Raw genomic sequence first — 15,629 nt, 5'->3', positions numbered from 1 at the left:
AAAACTTTTGCTTCCACATAAAGTGCCGTAAAAGGTTTTAAAGTTTATTAAGGCTTGGCTTTAGGCATTCAAATGTTCAGAGCACTCATCTGCAGTTAAAATAATGGTGCCTATGCCTGGTATAAATCTTTTCTGGAAAATTAAAGTCCGCTTTACAGCACTAAAGAAGTGCCAGAAAGAGTATAGCACATATTTTTTTCACAACAGGCGATCAGTGTCTTTCTCCAGGTGCTGGTAATGGTGGACAATGGAACAACTGGAGTAACTGAATAATGCAGAGGATTTGTTGCTGTTGTGAACAGGTCTGTGCAGAGAACCTCCGGCTGTGTTGTGGATGTGTGAAAGGCAAACTCTGGGTAAACTCTGTAGCCAATTCTGCTCTCATATTGTTGCCTTCGGATCATGCATGTTGTTAGTAGCATGATGAGCTTTCTGGTCACATCCCACTGAGTTTCTTGATGGAATCTCTTCCCCATTAATGTCCCAAAGGCAAATTGGAGGTCAAGGGGAAAACCTCAATCACAATCTAGTTTTATCCAAGGGACTGGATACAACTGATCATACTGAGATAAGCATTTTCCTTCTGGTTGTCACACTGAAATCACCAATTACTGCAGGATTTAGAATCGCAAATACTTTACTGCACGTTTTTAAGCCTGTAATCAACTCTCAGTCTCACTGGATATTCACACTGCATGATGTGGAGCTTGGCGTGCGTGCATGCGTGCATGTGCGTGTGTGTGTGTGTGTGTGTGTGGAGACTTTGACAGATGTGAGGAAAGAAAGAACTGTAATTATCCAGGTTTGATGGTGTGTGTGTGTCTGCAACTCTCTCTGTACATATCTCGTTCAGTGAGGTTGGGTGTATGTGCATCTGTAGGATTGTAAGTTTGTGCACCATGATGCACCACAAGTATCTGCCTCCTACACAGGATCCATCTGGCTGTCAGACTATAATTACACAGCAAATCATTGCAAACCAGCGTCTCAGTCACTGCCTGCAACTCGAGGCACTGTATGTTTCATAAGAAGAGTCCTGTACGAAGCAGAGAGTCGACATGCGGATGATCACTGATATTAGCCCTGTCACAACTCTTCAGGAATCCTCTCGGTTTAAAGAGCAATACATTTGCTGCTGCAAAAACACTGCACTCCCAAAACTTCACAGTTCAATAGAAGAATTACGTTAATATTTCATTGTCATTAATATTTCATCCAGCTTTTTCCCTCCGTCCCCAGACTCCACTGTCTGATATTCACCACAATGTTTCTCCCCTTTCACTCTGAGTGTATTGTAGACGTCCATGGATATGCTGCGCTTGCCTGTTGATACTCAACCCTGTGCAGATCTTTGCCTGTACCACACTTACTCCGTGCTCACACCTTCCATGCAGGGTGAGTGTGTGTGTGTGTGTGTGTGTGTGTGTGTGTGTGTGTGTGTGTGTGTGTGATATGTCTGTATAGAGTCTGAGCTCATCAATTAAAAAAGACGCGTGTGTCGCCGGAGGCCAACTTATTCGGAGTCTTTGCTTTGCATGCCAAACATCAGCAGGTGGTCGTGCAATAGTGGGATGGAAGTGGGCAGACGCAGAGGACGGCACGCAGACTTTCATCCCTGCACTTGAATTTGGTGCCTCTGTGATTTGCTCTAGAATGGTTCACAACAGAGCAGGGACCAACTCGTATGGAGTGGCTAGTTTCACACTGGTCTGTTCTGTTCAAATTGCCCTGTTTGTAAACCCTGAGGAGCCCGTGGCTCAACCTCACATTGAAAAAAGCCATTGTCCGACATGAGCTCTGTAACATGTACAGAAAATGGGCTCCCTCTTTTCAGGGGTTTGTCTTTCACATATGAAGAACGCAGCAGGAGATTCTCTGGATCAGACGAGTTCACTACAGCAGGAAAAGGGCTGGCCTATAGAGCGTGCAAAAGGCAGGACGTGACATATAAAATCTGTTTGAAAATCGCCTGTTTTGGTTTACAAAGCATTGGCTTTTATCAGCAGAAGCTCTCGAATCTCATTGTCTTTCCGTGTTGACATCTCTCTGATAAGTTGGCATCAGTGCTCCTGAAAAATGTCTTCTACGTCTCTTTTTGTTTTGTCAGTTTGTCAGTATGAACTTTATTTTTATGATTTAATTCACTTCCTTAAATTATCCATAGAGCACCTCAAGGACTTTTTGAGTAGAAGCTGCAGAGAAAAAGGCGAGAACACATTGCACAGTCCTCAGGATTTTGCCTGGGGCTCGACCACAGGACAGTCAACTTTGGCCTCGGCCCCAGTCTGTTTGTTGAATTTTTTGTTTGTTTAGAAATCTATGGCGGTAGCGGGGGGCATATATATGCGCATTACCATTGCTCTCACATTCAAAAGATTGTGAGTGACGGGTACACAGACTAATGAGCGAAAGACAAGTACAAAACAAAAACTTATGCTGCTTCAGGGTTTGTGCACTACTGCAGCTAAAACTATAACGTCTGTTTAGATAGCAACTTTATGGATGATAGCACAAGCATGTAGAAAATAGCACTATAAAATACAGCAACAGAGCAAAACACCACGTTAGACATCTCTGATATTATTTTTAAAAGGGTAATTTTGAAACTGTGACAGGACAAATTAGATCGTGGCGCCACAGTCTAGATCTAGATCCTGACATGGCGCGATAGAGCACTTGCCTTGGTAGAGGTATGCTTTCTCAGAGCACCCTTGTAGTTTATATACACTGCGTATCCCTTGGGGGTTGCGGGAGTGCTGGAGCCAATCACAGCTGACAATGGGTGGGAGGCGGGGCAATCTATGACAGGGCTGACATACGCACACAAACTCTCACACCTACTGGCTATTTAGAGTCTCCAATTATCCTCAGATGCTTGTCTGTGGACTGTGGGTAGAAGAGCAAGTACCTGAAGAAAACCCACACCGGCACAGAGAGAACATGAAAACTCCACACAGAGACCACCTGGTTCAATCCAGAACCGTCTTACGTGAGGCATCAGTGCGAACCACTGCACCGCACCACTTTGCACAAATCCCAAAGCCCATAAAATGAGAAACAGAAATCCAACATTATTCATAATGCATTAACTTTAATTATCATTCCTTATTCTCAGGCAAGGAGATTGTTAATGTTAGTGACCAGCGCTGACACTGGGACAGCGACACATGACCAAATGACAGGCTTGCTGATGTTACCATGACCTCTAGTCTAGCGTTTAAATCAGATTTATGACCTTGTCTCATTCTGACCTCCGCCCCATCAGTCACGCCTCAACAGCCCGTAGCTGTCGAAGCTTTGACTATTCACCAGTAATTGTCACTGAGCTTTGAAGCCCCAAAGATTGTATCAGCGACAGCCTTTAATTCTGTTAATGAATTGCAGTTCCTCTTTTGGCTTGAGTTGTGGTGCTGAATGGAGAGCTCCCATGAAGGCCACTTAACATTGCTGCATTGTTGCTGTCATTTAAGGGCTTCTACGTTGTGGAAATAGGATTTCATGAGGTGAATTCTCTCTTTTCTCTCCAGCTGTGTGGCCTTCATGTACTCTATCACTTGTCCTTCCCTCTGCTTTGATTAGACATGAGCTCTCTACTATGCCAGTGATTTACAACCCTGGTGGTACTGCAGGTCAGTGAGGTTAGGACCATAAAGCCAAACTAGTTAAAGTCAGCTGTTTGGCCCTACAGTTTCTTCAAACCCCCCTCACGCCTGCCTACACATGCTCAGCTGGGACTGAGACTCTCTGAGGCTGTTTCCTGCTGCAGTGTGACCTCCTGACTGTTCTGTTTCATGGAGATGAGCGGCTTCTTTTCCACCAGTTCCTAAGAAGTCGGCCACTTCCTGTCACGGTGCAACATCTGTTTATGTTAGCCATGTCAAAGAGCGTCAGCCAAGGCGTGGGAACGCAAGGGAGGGCATGCGGGACCCCACACTGAATCTTGCGGGGAAGCACGTAGTGGACAACCACACACACTCTGCTGATAAACACACAGATGCACACATTCGTGCTCATCCCTGCAGACACTCAGGCATCAGAGCACACAGTGTTTTGTTGTCTTATTTCATCTGCTCATGCTGCTTCCCCTGGGAGCTCTGGTGTTACTGGAAATGGGCCATTTTCACTTCACCGCTCTCCTTCAGCCACTACTTGAAGGGCTTCAGTAACAAGTTTGTTTTCATTGACTTTCATTAGGATAACTGTATCGTAACTGTATCTGTGCATTGTTTGTGCAAAGGACAGATCAACTCTTCAGGCTGTATATCTTTGTATGTGATTGCGAGTTTGTGTTTGTCTTAGTGCGTTTGTGTAATTAAGAGCTAAGACTGAGCCGTGCTACCTGTGGCCCTATCCTGTCGGCCCCATTGGCTCTCCTGACAGACTTTCTACTAATATAATGTCTTATCCCTGTGTTCAAAAGCCCCCAGGGACCCAACCGAGAGGGAATTCCTATCTCGAAAGAAAAGACCTGCCGATAACACAAAGACCATTAGGCTCTAAAGGCCACATCAGCACAGACAAAGGACTTCTTAATGGAGCATAATGACATTTGCCGCCATTTTCTGCTATTTCCACAGAGTGGTGTGCCATTACCAAGTTGTAGTTGGCATTTCCTTCAAGTAATTTGTCCATGGTTGGATGATTCACTATTAGGAAGGTGCAAAGAGAGCTAACTGTGACGGTAGCAGACACACGCGCATATGTACGCGCACCATTCTAGTTACTTGTAGAGTTCTCATGAAGCTGATATAACATGTTTGCATGTACTTTGCTGTGTAGGGAAGAAGGTGCTCACAACATGTACAAAACATGTGCCGATCAGTCACATGTAAGGACGGCTTTGTGGTTGGAACACAGTGGCCCCGTGGTTTGCAGATGCTGAACAGTGCTTGTTTTTCCTTTTTTGTTTCTCCTCTCAGTTTCAGTCTTTAGGGGGATGGCTGGATTAACTTCAAATAGACGGGCCTGTGAACACCAACAGGAGGCCCGCTAATAAGCAGAGTTACTCTTCCACGGGCACGTACACATGCCCACACACAAACACTCTAAAGTGAACATATATTCTAAATTAAAATTTGGCATGCAAACACATAGTTTTCCTCTTTTTAATCACATACAGTAATCTCCACTCTTTTGGAAGCTCAACTCTCACCAAACGAAAAAAGCAAACTAGGTGACTCCCGCTCTCTATTTTCCCACGAGAGCAGCTTTCGTGTCCAGTGATTTATTCGGCCCTTGACTGGTGTCCTATTTCAAATGAGATGTAATGCCTGCAGGAAAGGGTTTCAGAATTACAACTTGTGGACACAAATGGCATGACACAAGCCTTTTGCTGTTGTTCCCTCCCTCAAATTGCTACCCCCCCGTCTTGTTCCGTTGACTTCTCTCTCTCTCTCTCTCTCCTAGCACCTAACGATAATAAGCCAGTGTTAGCTGTCGTCTTGTGTCCTGTCCCTAGTCACACCTTGTCAGCGAGGCCTCTCCTGTCAGCGGTCCCCCACTAATGGGCCACTTCCTCGGCTCTGACAACCGGGATGAGCCTATCTTCCTCTGCTGTTACCTCTTCATTAAGGCCTGCCTCCAGCTACAATGGCACGAAGCTCAGCACCTTTAACTCCGTGTCTGTCACGCCAACTGAGGATCTCCACGCCACCTCGGCTCCTCCTCCCACCCAGGTCAATATCCAGCTCCCGATCCACACAGCGCTCATGTTGGGATGGAGATATATGGATGCTGCAGTATCTTTTTCCTGTTTCTTCTCTGCACTTTGAATGGGAGGAAATAGATCTCAATTAAAAGTAATTAAGAGTTAAATGCAGCGCCGGGCTGCTGACTGTATACTGTAGTGAGGATGTGTGGCAGTGAATAGAGGTCTTTATAAGAACTAGTCACACACAACTCAACTTGTGAATAAACTGAGGATTAAAGATAATTTATCTCGCCATTTTTAGAATTGTTTTCATTTTAATTATAACGTACCCAAATCACTGCGGTTATTCGGCCTATTAGAGCATCTGAGAGACCAGGTGCAGTGTAGTCTGGTCGCCGGTGCACCAGTGGGATGACTGTTGCTCAGGAGTGTGACGGTCTGTGTGGGTGGGAGCAGTAGGATGTTGGCCCTGCCTGTGGGTGTAACAGGCTGTTGCCCTTGACTGTCTGGCACTGGGTCAAGGTAACAGAGGGCCGGTCACTACCCTCAGCACTTCTCACCGTCAAGGCACACAGGCTCTAAAAGCGATCTGTGTGACGGACGTTGTGTGTATTGTGTAACACACAACTTGAGTGTTGTGACTATTTGGGCTTGTGTCACTATGAGTCATGCGAATATTGAATTATTTCTATATAATCGATGTATCCTTGCTGATGACATAGTGGCTGAGTCATCCACTGCACTGTAACGTGCATCCTGTGGCGTGTGTGTTTAGTTGCATCCTGATCAAATGCTGCTGTCAGGTGGCATCGCAGGAAATCATGCACCAGCTTATTCAAGAGCAACAACATTATTCAGATCTCTCAGTGGTGCCCAGTTATTTAATGATAATTTTCCTTTAAGAGACGTTAGTCTCTACTGTGAATTACTCTCTCTATCAGCATGGAGGATGCTGACGCTCTCAGGCTCTTACTCATCTCTGCAGAATGTGAATTGATCGTACTTTATCCAGGCAGGAATCCAGGCAGAGGGACTTGGAGTGGGTGGTCAGACAGCTGTCTCTCTTTATTCAAAACTCAGGTTTCTTTTTGAACATGGAAAAAATGGTAAATAGGTAATCTGTGTGAAAATGTGTGATGTAAACAATCCAAGTGTGAGTTGGCCTCTCACTCTAACCTATAGCATTTTCTGTTGCTATCTCTGTAACTATGCTATTATTTGTGGAAGGATGAGACACGGGCCAAGAAGGAGCCCATTAAAGTTTGAGGTGGATCCAAACAAATGGGAAGATCCAGGATCTTTTTTGATAACTTTCTTTAAAATTGCGAGATAGTGCTGTTCTTTAAATATTTACCATTTTTCTAGAGAAACCAAGTGGCCCTTGGTTGAGGTATGCACTCTACTTACACCAGCTCCCATCTATTTTTTGTCTTTGTGAATGCTTAATGGAGGAAACAGGCAGGTTGGGCTGAGTGGAAAAATCGTGATGCTGAACCATCTTAGAAGTTTGTGCAGAAGATTTTGAATGTGACACAATAGATGGAGCAGGACACGGTTCATTCTACAACATATTTTAGGACCAGGCTCTGTGGGTTTTGTTAGTTCTCATATGTTAAAGATTAATCTTTGATTGTGGTACCATGGTACCATTATTACCTCTGAGAAAGAGGTTATCTACCTTTCTTTGTTTGTAAGCAGAATCCTGCAAAACAAATACTCGATTGATTCCCACAAAACTTGGTGAAAGGATGTGGTGTGGGTCAGGGAAAGACCCAAAACATTTTGGTGCTGATCAGGGGGCAGATCACCATTCTTTTTTCACCTTCTTCAACATTGTGAGGTGTTTATAAATCATTGCTCTGCAACATGGCTCACAAATGCCATAATATAACAAAATATATGAATAGTATTTGATCAAGTACATGACTGGTATATGAAAATTAATAATTTTAAAAAAACGTCATAGTCTCAGTGGGTCGTAATGGCTTTTAATGTGAAATCACACCCTTGACTTATTTATCTGTTTCTGGTTGTAAGATTAACATTTGCTGAATTTGTAACTTATTCTGAGACCATGTTCATGACGGCTCTGAAAAGTAATAAATATGTTCATGGGGGACTTTAAATGTTGGACGTGATAAGCCATGAAGGCAGAGGGACTTATAAACAGGCTGTTTAGTGAGCCCTGTAGAAAGGAGCCTCATATCATTACACAAACAGATTAGATTTCTGTTCCACTTGACAAAGTGACTGTAATTTCTTTTTCTGGCTGGATGATCAGTAGAGATTGGATTTCTGCCGTCTTCTGTAAGAAATTCACAGGCAAAGACTTAGCAAAACAAACATCTAACAACGGCTCATTCTGGATTCAAATGCTCTTTTCTTCTGTTTTCATTACCCAGAGACTGACAATCACTTCCACTATAAATTCTAAAGGAACTCCGGAAAGGAAAACGATTGAGCAGAAAGTTTTTTTGAATTGTAATTTAAAATGACCAGCCTGAATTACTCAGGTAAAATATGTATAACAGAAAGATGTGAATAAGATGTTGAAAGTGATCAGAGCGATAAGCTGTCTTTATGACAGGAGTGTCAAAGTGAGTAATCGATGGTCTACCCGACAGGAAATACATGATCCAGTGCCAAACGTGGTAAGCAGATGGCAAACAACAGGGCCCCGTCAGTCCAGTGTAGGGTTGTGGGTTTGGAAGAAAGGGAAGAAAAAAAAAGAGAAACGGTCCGGATGGATGATATCAGGCCATCTGTCTGCATTACAACAAGGCGTCATTTTTAAGAGGGTGGAAAACTCGCGCCCACTCTTAACTCAGATCTGCTCTGATAGCACATAACAACTGTGCTTTTGCCTCCTCTGTGTTTGACTTTTTATGCAACCAAATCCCACAATGGCAGTTGCGTAATGGTGGTTGTTGTAAAATGTTTCACTATTTTTTTTAGGATCCTGCATAGTGGCACTGATGTTCTCTCCCAGTCTCTTTGTTGCACAGCCCTTCCTTTGGGTCTCTGCTGTTCTTCATCCTCCTCTCTGTCTGTCTGTCTGTCTGTCTGTCTGTCTGTCTTCCCCTCCACCTGTGATCTTGCGAAACATCAGGTTGGATTGTGGGTTCGTGGCGGGAGGTCTAAAAGGATGCTCATACGTCTACCCCCACCTCGCTGTCATTGGACGACTGAGACATACATAGGAAGGAGGCTGCTGCCTAAAAGAAGGAGCCACTGAAGTCCACACACGTAGGGAGGCATTCGGGCTGTTACCAAGTGGAAAGTGGACAGTTTGTCCGCCCACACGCTGAGAAGACCAGGAGATGTGTGTCTGGGCCTGACTTAGAGGCTGCTGGCTTTCTCCATTGTAGCAGGTGGTGCACATTTTCCATTTACAAGAAAACACTGGGTGTAGGCAGCAAAAAGGAGGCGCTGATCCTATTTTGGGATCGAACGCGGTCGATCCAAACCACTTTGTGGCAGCATGCATTTTCAGGAGTCTATTCTGGCACAATGTTTGGACTCAGTGATAAATTATACAACATGGGGTGGGGGTGGGGGGTGGGGGGGGTAATTGATTCACATGAGAATCACAATTATTTTCCTTCAAGATTCAGAATTAATTCACAAATTCCAAGAAATCTGTTTTTGTACTTTGCTTTTAAGTGATGTTGATTGTCGGCCCATTTTTGATTTTACTTCTCAATAATTAGCTTTCGAAGATGAAGGGGGAATTATTTTGTAAAAAACAACATCAGTCAGGGAAACATCAGCAAAGTGGAGCAACAGACTTCAGCACAACACAACGATCCAACCAACAAACACACACTGTAACACTTTATCCTCAGCCAGCTCTGATCAGACCGAAAAAAAATCATTTGGCCTATTATCTGTTTCATTTTGTTCTCCTCTCTCTACAGGATAAATAATGTCAGCAATATGAATGACAAGGATGATGCATTTTACCACCATGTATCCCAGGACACATGAACGACCTTTTTTTTTCATAAAGCCCCCTTTCCACTGGTCAAAACACTCACTACCATCTGGCTTTTTGTCTGCAATGGGAATGATACAACCATCATTCACACTGGGGTCAAATGACTCTGTAGAAGACACAGGTTTTTATCAGCTGCGGCTCTGATCGGCAGGGATGGAAACGGGAATCCTTTTTAATTTGTCTGTCGCTGCCACTGCACCTTTTCCTGCAGCGACGTTATGACTCGCATTGAACTTCCGGGCTTTGCCGTCTAAAAAGCCATGAACGTTTGTGTACCTATTGTTTTATACATCTCAGAAACAACGTTTAACAGTATTTTTTTTTTTTTCTTTGTGTCGTGCAAATGCAATACTGGCAAGACAGCGAGGTGAGAGCGCTTCTCAGTTTCATTCATGACGCCTACATGACTCACTGGGAGGGGGGGGGAACAGACAGGCAAACTCCTCTACTGGCAATGTGAGAGGAGTCAATCGTCTTTTTATAGCAGGTTTATGCAAATCTAAAAAAAATCGTACACCTGTTGTTTTTTTATGTAAAAGAGGTGAAAAGACAGAAACTTTATATTCCCAGACACGCTTCTCTGTTTTATTTGTTCAACAAGAAACTTTCTCTTATTCACCAGATAGTTCGAAGATCCCTGGAATATTTGGGTGGATCCAGTGGAAGGGGGTGATCCAGGATTTCTTTCGAGGTTTTATTATTGTTTTTATATTTTCACCAATTTCCTATGAAATAACTCATGGATCTTGATGGATAAAATCCGACATGTTAACGATACTGATATCTCTGAGTGTGTGCGATTTGGTGCAGCTTCACTGGATTTAAGGGGACTGTTGGCCCTTGGCAGTGGTATCTACTATATACATTGAACTTTGTTGGACTAAAAACACGGCGTATTGGCACACGGCACCGTGTAAGAGCCTGAAAATGTTGTCTTTTGCAGTTTTTTGAATCATAAATCAAATTGGGACATCAAGAATCAGAATTTTATTGAAATGTGAGATTCCCATAGATTCCCATCACTAAAATAAAAACTACTCAACAGTGTTCAGACACTTGCGGGGAGCTTTTATCAAAAGCAAATGTTTTGAGCTCATGTTCATCGAGTTACTCTCAGTACTTGTCTCATTTTTAGTCAGCTACTTTTTTGTTCGTGATATTGTCAAAGGATAATAAACCGAACTGAGAAGCAAAGATATTTTTCCTTTGGAATCAGTATAAAGTCAGTTTTATCACTGCTGAATAGCAGCGTCTGCCTCTAGAGCCGTATTCCACCTGGAGCCACGTGCATCATTATGAATGTTTTGTGGCCGATTTTCTTTTTACTTGGAAATTTCTATTGACAGAGATCAGACTGAGACCTTTAATACATGTACTTGTGCACTGCAAGTAACAGTCAATGGAAGCCAAAATGTCACGCTACGCGCTTTTCAAATCCAGATAAGAAACATGTGGGCTCAGTGTTGGCTCTTATCATCATAACCCAGACAAGTCAAAGAGAACTCAGGGGGCCTTTGCTCTTCTTTAGGTGGATTCCACATGCAGGACTGATGGAGGGATGAAGGGTGAGTAAAATGAGGAAGAGGAAAATGTATAGATCATATCATCCCTGCTTTCATCCAGCAACTGAAGAATTAGAGATATTATGCAAATTCAGAATATTATTCAGACAACCATTAATTTCCACAATTAGGATTAAGGTGAGAATTCATAGTCTCTGAGCTTCGCTCGAATGGGTCTCAGGTTGACTCGACCGTTGACAGACGTATCTCGAAGGTAAAACCCTGGTTTATTTTGAATATTACATTATTGTATATTATTACAGTACAGCATTACTATCAATGCTCTGAACCATACTGCATGTGAAGAACCAGCGCCATGTGTATTTCAAAATGAAAGAGCGAAAACAAGCATCTCTCTCTCAGCATGATTTTCCAAATCAAAAATCGTCCTTTGTTCTTGACATAGATCATCTTGATGCAGTGTAATTCTTTTGGCATTAGTAGAATTCTTTTGACCCGAAGCAGAACCACAAATAGGGTGCTTCTTTGTCAATTTATTCCTCAAATTTGCAGTCATTTATCAGCCAATTACATGCCTGATAAATGCTGATAAAGCAACACAAATAACTAGAAAGGCACTCTACCACATATACTGTATGTCAACATATCACACATGTATTGAGATCAGACTCATCCAGATCATTATCCAGATCCATACGAAATGTAATCTAGTTCTTAGCCTTCTACACAAGAGCTCTGCATTATTCCTTGAGAAATTCACAAAATATTGATAAACTCTCCATCTCCTCCTCCTCCTCTCTTCTCCTCCAGCAACCCAGTGCCTCAAGCCAAGGACTTGGATCAGAATAGAGCAGGAGCAGAATTGGCCCTGTTAACACAATCTTTTTCTGTCCTCTGAGGTCATCTCATCGCATCCTCAGTAGACAGACGATGCCTCCGGACCTCCCTCCCCTGAGAACCCAGTCAAACAACCTCAACACAGGAGACAAACATGGAAAAGACATTTTCGGAGATTGACTTTTCTGGCCACTTTTGGCACCGCAAACTACGTAAACACACTTATTTCCACATACGGCACGTATCATGATAGTTTGGAGTGATGTTCACACTCCTTTACCTCTACTTTAATATGCACCAAGTACTGAAAACAACATCTGCCACTCCGCTCCTCTCTCAATGTGTGTGTGCTGGCTGTTTCCTGCTGGACAGGTTGTGTGCAGCGGGTTTATCTCAGCTCATCTGATGATACCAGCTGCTAGAATCACTGACACTGAACCACACGGTAAGTGTGCCACAAGACATAAACTAAAAGAAGCTTCGGAACTCAGCTGAAATGGAGAGAGCTGCAGAACTGGATACCAATTCAATGGTTCATTAAGAAACATAAAGGGAAAGAGAGCAAACTTGTGCAGTTAAGCTTCTGAAACTTTCTAGCAGGGAAATAACAGATCTGGATTGCTCTGTTGCGTTAGGCAGGCGTTTTCCCTTGGTTAATATTTAATATGTATAATATAATATGAATCTTGCCGACTGTGTATAAAGATGGATGACGTGTCTCCACTTCCTCACACTATCCAGAGCTGAAGCCAAAGTGTCCCAGATCCAACCCCTGCCGTCTTGAACATTTGAACCAGAGTCTGCGCAGTAGTGATCAGGGGATGGAGCAACAGCAGCGACGTCTCGCCGATCGTGAGTAATTCTCAGCTGGAGTTTCACCCTGTTTTTATAATCATCAAATAACTAATTAAAACCAAACTTACTGGAAAAAACGAACATGTGAACATACATCAGTGTGATTAACTACCCGAAAAAGACAGAAACCATTTTTGAGAAAAATGTATTTGACTTGTACTGTGACTTTTTAGTTTGGTCCATGTCCCATCAGATAACATGGAGGAGGCAGGTATATGATATGTACTATAGCCAACCACTAGGTGGTCATCTAGGCAAGAGGCCTTCATTTTTGGGGAGCCTTATATAAGGCCTATGGATTAGCCTTCTCTTTTTTTAGTATACCTTTACTCTTATATGTGTTTTTATATATTGTCGGATAATGTTGACACGGCAACTTCAAAATTGAAATTGCAACCAGGACACATTTCCTTTTTTCTTTGAAGGCCTTTCATCGTTCTCTTAAAGCTCACAGGTATACTCTGACTTATAATGCAGACGATGATCCAGGCACTTCACCTGAAGTGACCTCGGTATTTCTTATTGAAATGTATATTATCCATTTTTTTTATAAACAGTCGATAGAAAAAGCACAATCTAGCCTGAGGTCTGTGATGTGTGTTGTGTGGGATTATGCCAACATGTGCTGTTGTAAGTCTCCCGTCCCTGTGTGCAGCTCAAATACTAGAAAACACCTAATCTGCCAGGAGTGTGGAATATGTTCTATTGCGGCACACTTTCTGAATACTGATTACAGAGGCCCCACCATCCACCCGCAGCAGAGTGCATATAAATAAACCGTTAGAATATGATTTAATGCAGTTTTTCTTTTTTTATACTTACATAACTTGGTCCTCAACCAAGTTCACCAACATCACAGCTGTCATAATAATATTTCAGTGTTACATTGTATAAATGCAAATGAGGCAGCACGAGAAGGATGTGCAGAGGCTTTTCTGTGTGCCCCCGGCTGATATTTACACTAAACTAAACACTGATGCTGAGTAATGTTTGATGATGGGCCAGGCCTGTTCAATTCCCAAAATGTGACATGCTCGGGTGGTTGCTGTCAAGACTCAGCATCCTTTAGAACCTTCAATGATAGTCCTCTGATGAACCCTCACGTGTAGTTGTGGCCACCAGTAGTTTTCTTTAATCAAACATATTGTTTAGATCTTTAATCACAACAGTATAGCTTTGTTGATTTAAGCCTAAAACAAACTGCCCATGCTGTTACGGACATTATTTAATACATTTGTATTTGAAATTAGAATCGTCTCAGGCTACTCCCACACTCCAGTGTTTTCATTTGAACAAACACACCAATGCCTGGTGTCCACGTTACTCTGGAGTTTTAGAGCCGCTAAAACAGAGAAGTTTGGAAAAGCTGCTGATGACCCCACTTCAGTTTGAAAACTCCGGGGCTGTGTTTTCGTCTGGACGTTTGGAAACGATGAAGCAGACACTCCTAACCTCGTGCTGATTGGGTCTTTTTCGGTCACGGTGTGGCCTTCGCTGGTTCGTCAGTCTCCTATCACGTGACCCCCTTCTAGAAAAAAATAACATTGGCCTCAGCTACCAGTGTATAATGCAACATGGATAATCGATTACAAGCGTTGCGGACCCTGTTGTGCAGTTAAATTCTGCATTTTACTATGATACAACTGTTTACATGCAGAGGAGACGAGCTACTTGAGGCCCGGTCACACATGTATGAAGATGAAGCGAACATCAAAGTTCACCAAAGTTAAACACCACCATCTACGCTGTGATGTGCCTCTCCACAGGAAGCTAATGTTTCATTCCCCCCCTCGCTTCATTCCCCCCCTCGCTTCATTCCCCCGTCGCTCTCCCAGATTGGATGTGAAAAGGTGACGTTTCGCTACTGAAAACGTTTGTGTATGTGTGACCAAGCCTTTACTTGTTTGCAAGCTCATTTGTTGTCTCGCCTTTTTTCGCAACCAACAACCAATTGCTTCCTGTTCACACCGGCACGTGCATGCCCAGTGCACATGAGTGGTCTCGAAATAAGTGTTGGTATCGACAGGGATTAAAACAGATGTGGATAGAGATCGTTTTAGTTTTAAAAGGTAGTTGTGCAGATGTAGCCTCAGTGCTGTGTAGTGCTGTTCGGGGATGCAGGAGGGAACATGTTACCTGAAACCGGTTTATTCTGAGGAGTGGTTGTATAATGATATTCTGAGTCGAACAGTGTGTAGCGGGAAGCAGAAACACATCTTTGATCCAGAAATAAATTCACCTCCCAATATCTTTTGACCCTGAAACACTGTTTGATGAAGACATTTGATTTCTCGCTATTTCTGGAGCCTCTCCTTCCTGTTGATGTTGACGATGTGTTAAGCGTCAGCGTGGTTTACACAGGCAGCCTTCCACCTCACACATTTCTCAAAATGACAGATTTTTCTGCGTCTCTCTCTCTCTCTCTCTCTCTCTCTCTCTCTCTCTCTCTCTCTCTCTCTCTCTCTCTCTCTATTCTTTTTTTTTTTACCTTTAACACCCCCCCACACCCCTTGGGCAATGAGAGCTGAGATGGAAGGAGAGATGGATGATGTTGTTTTGAACTGTGACATGTCTCCGTGCAATTCATTCCATTATTTTTCATAAATAATTGGCCAGCACCGTCTGTGGGAGCTATTTATAGAGCTGATTGCTGCTTTTGCCAAGGAGCACAAACTCTTACACAGTTATTTTTGTTTATCCAGATGAAAACCTGACACAGGTTTTTGCGTTAGCTCATGAAAGCTCCCTAAAAAGCACTTGACCTCTT

At 43.1% G+C, this 15,629-nt stretch overlaps 1 long non-coding RNA gene across 1 annotated transcript in view; it reads left to right on the top strand.

The window, feature by feature from the left end:
* The window catches only part of LOC124851877, a 65,455-nt gene that overhangs the window by 13,287 nt on the left and 36,539 nt on the right, over positions 1-15,629 (top strand). Inside the window, exon 2 of the long non-coding RNA XR_007032715.1 lies at positions 12,749-12,859. This is a non-coding gene — a long non-coding RNA (uncharacterized LOC124851877). The remainder of the gene's footprint in view (positions 1-12,748; positions 12,860-15,629) is intronic.

Source organism: Hippoglossus stenolepis, chromosome 5 (assembly GCF_022539355.2).
Source record: "Hippoglossus stenolepis isolate QCI-W04-F060 chromosome 5, HSTE1.2, whole genome shotgun sequence".
Classification (NCBI taxonomy): Eukaryota; Metazoa; Chordata; class Actinopteri; order Pleuronectiformes; family Pleuronectidae; genus Hippoglossus; species Hippoglossus stenolepis.
Note: the sequence above shows the minus strand (reverse complement) of the source record. Positions and strands in the feature narration are given on the sequence as shown.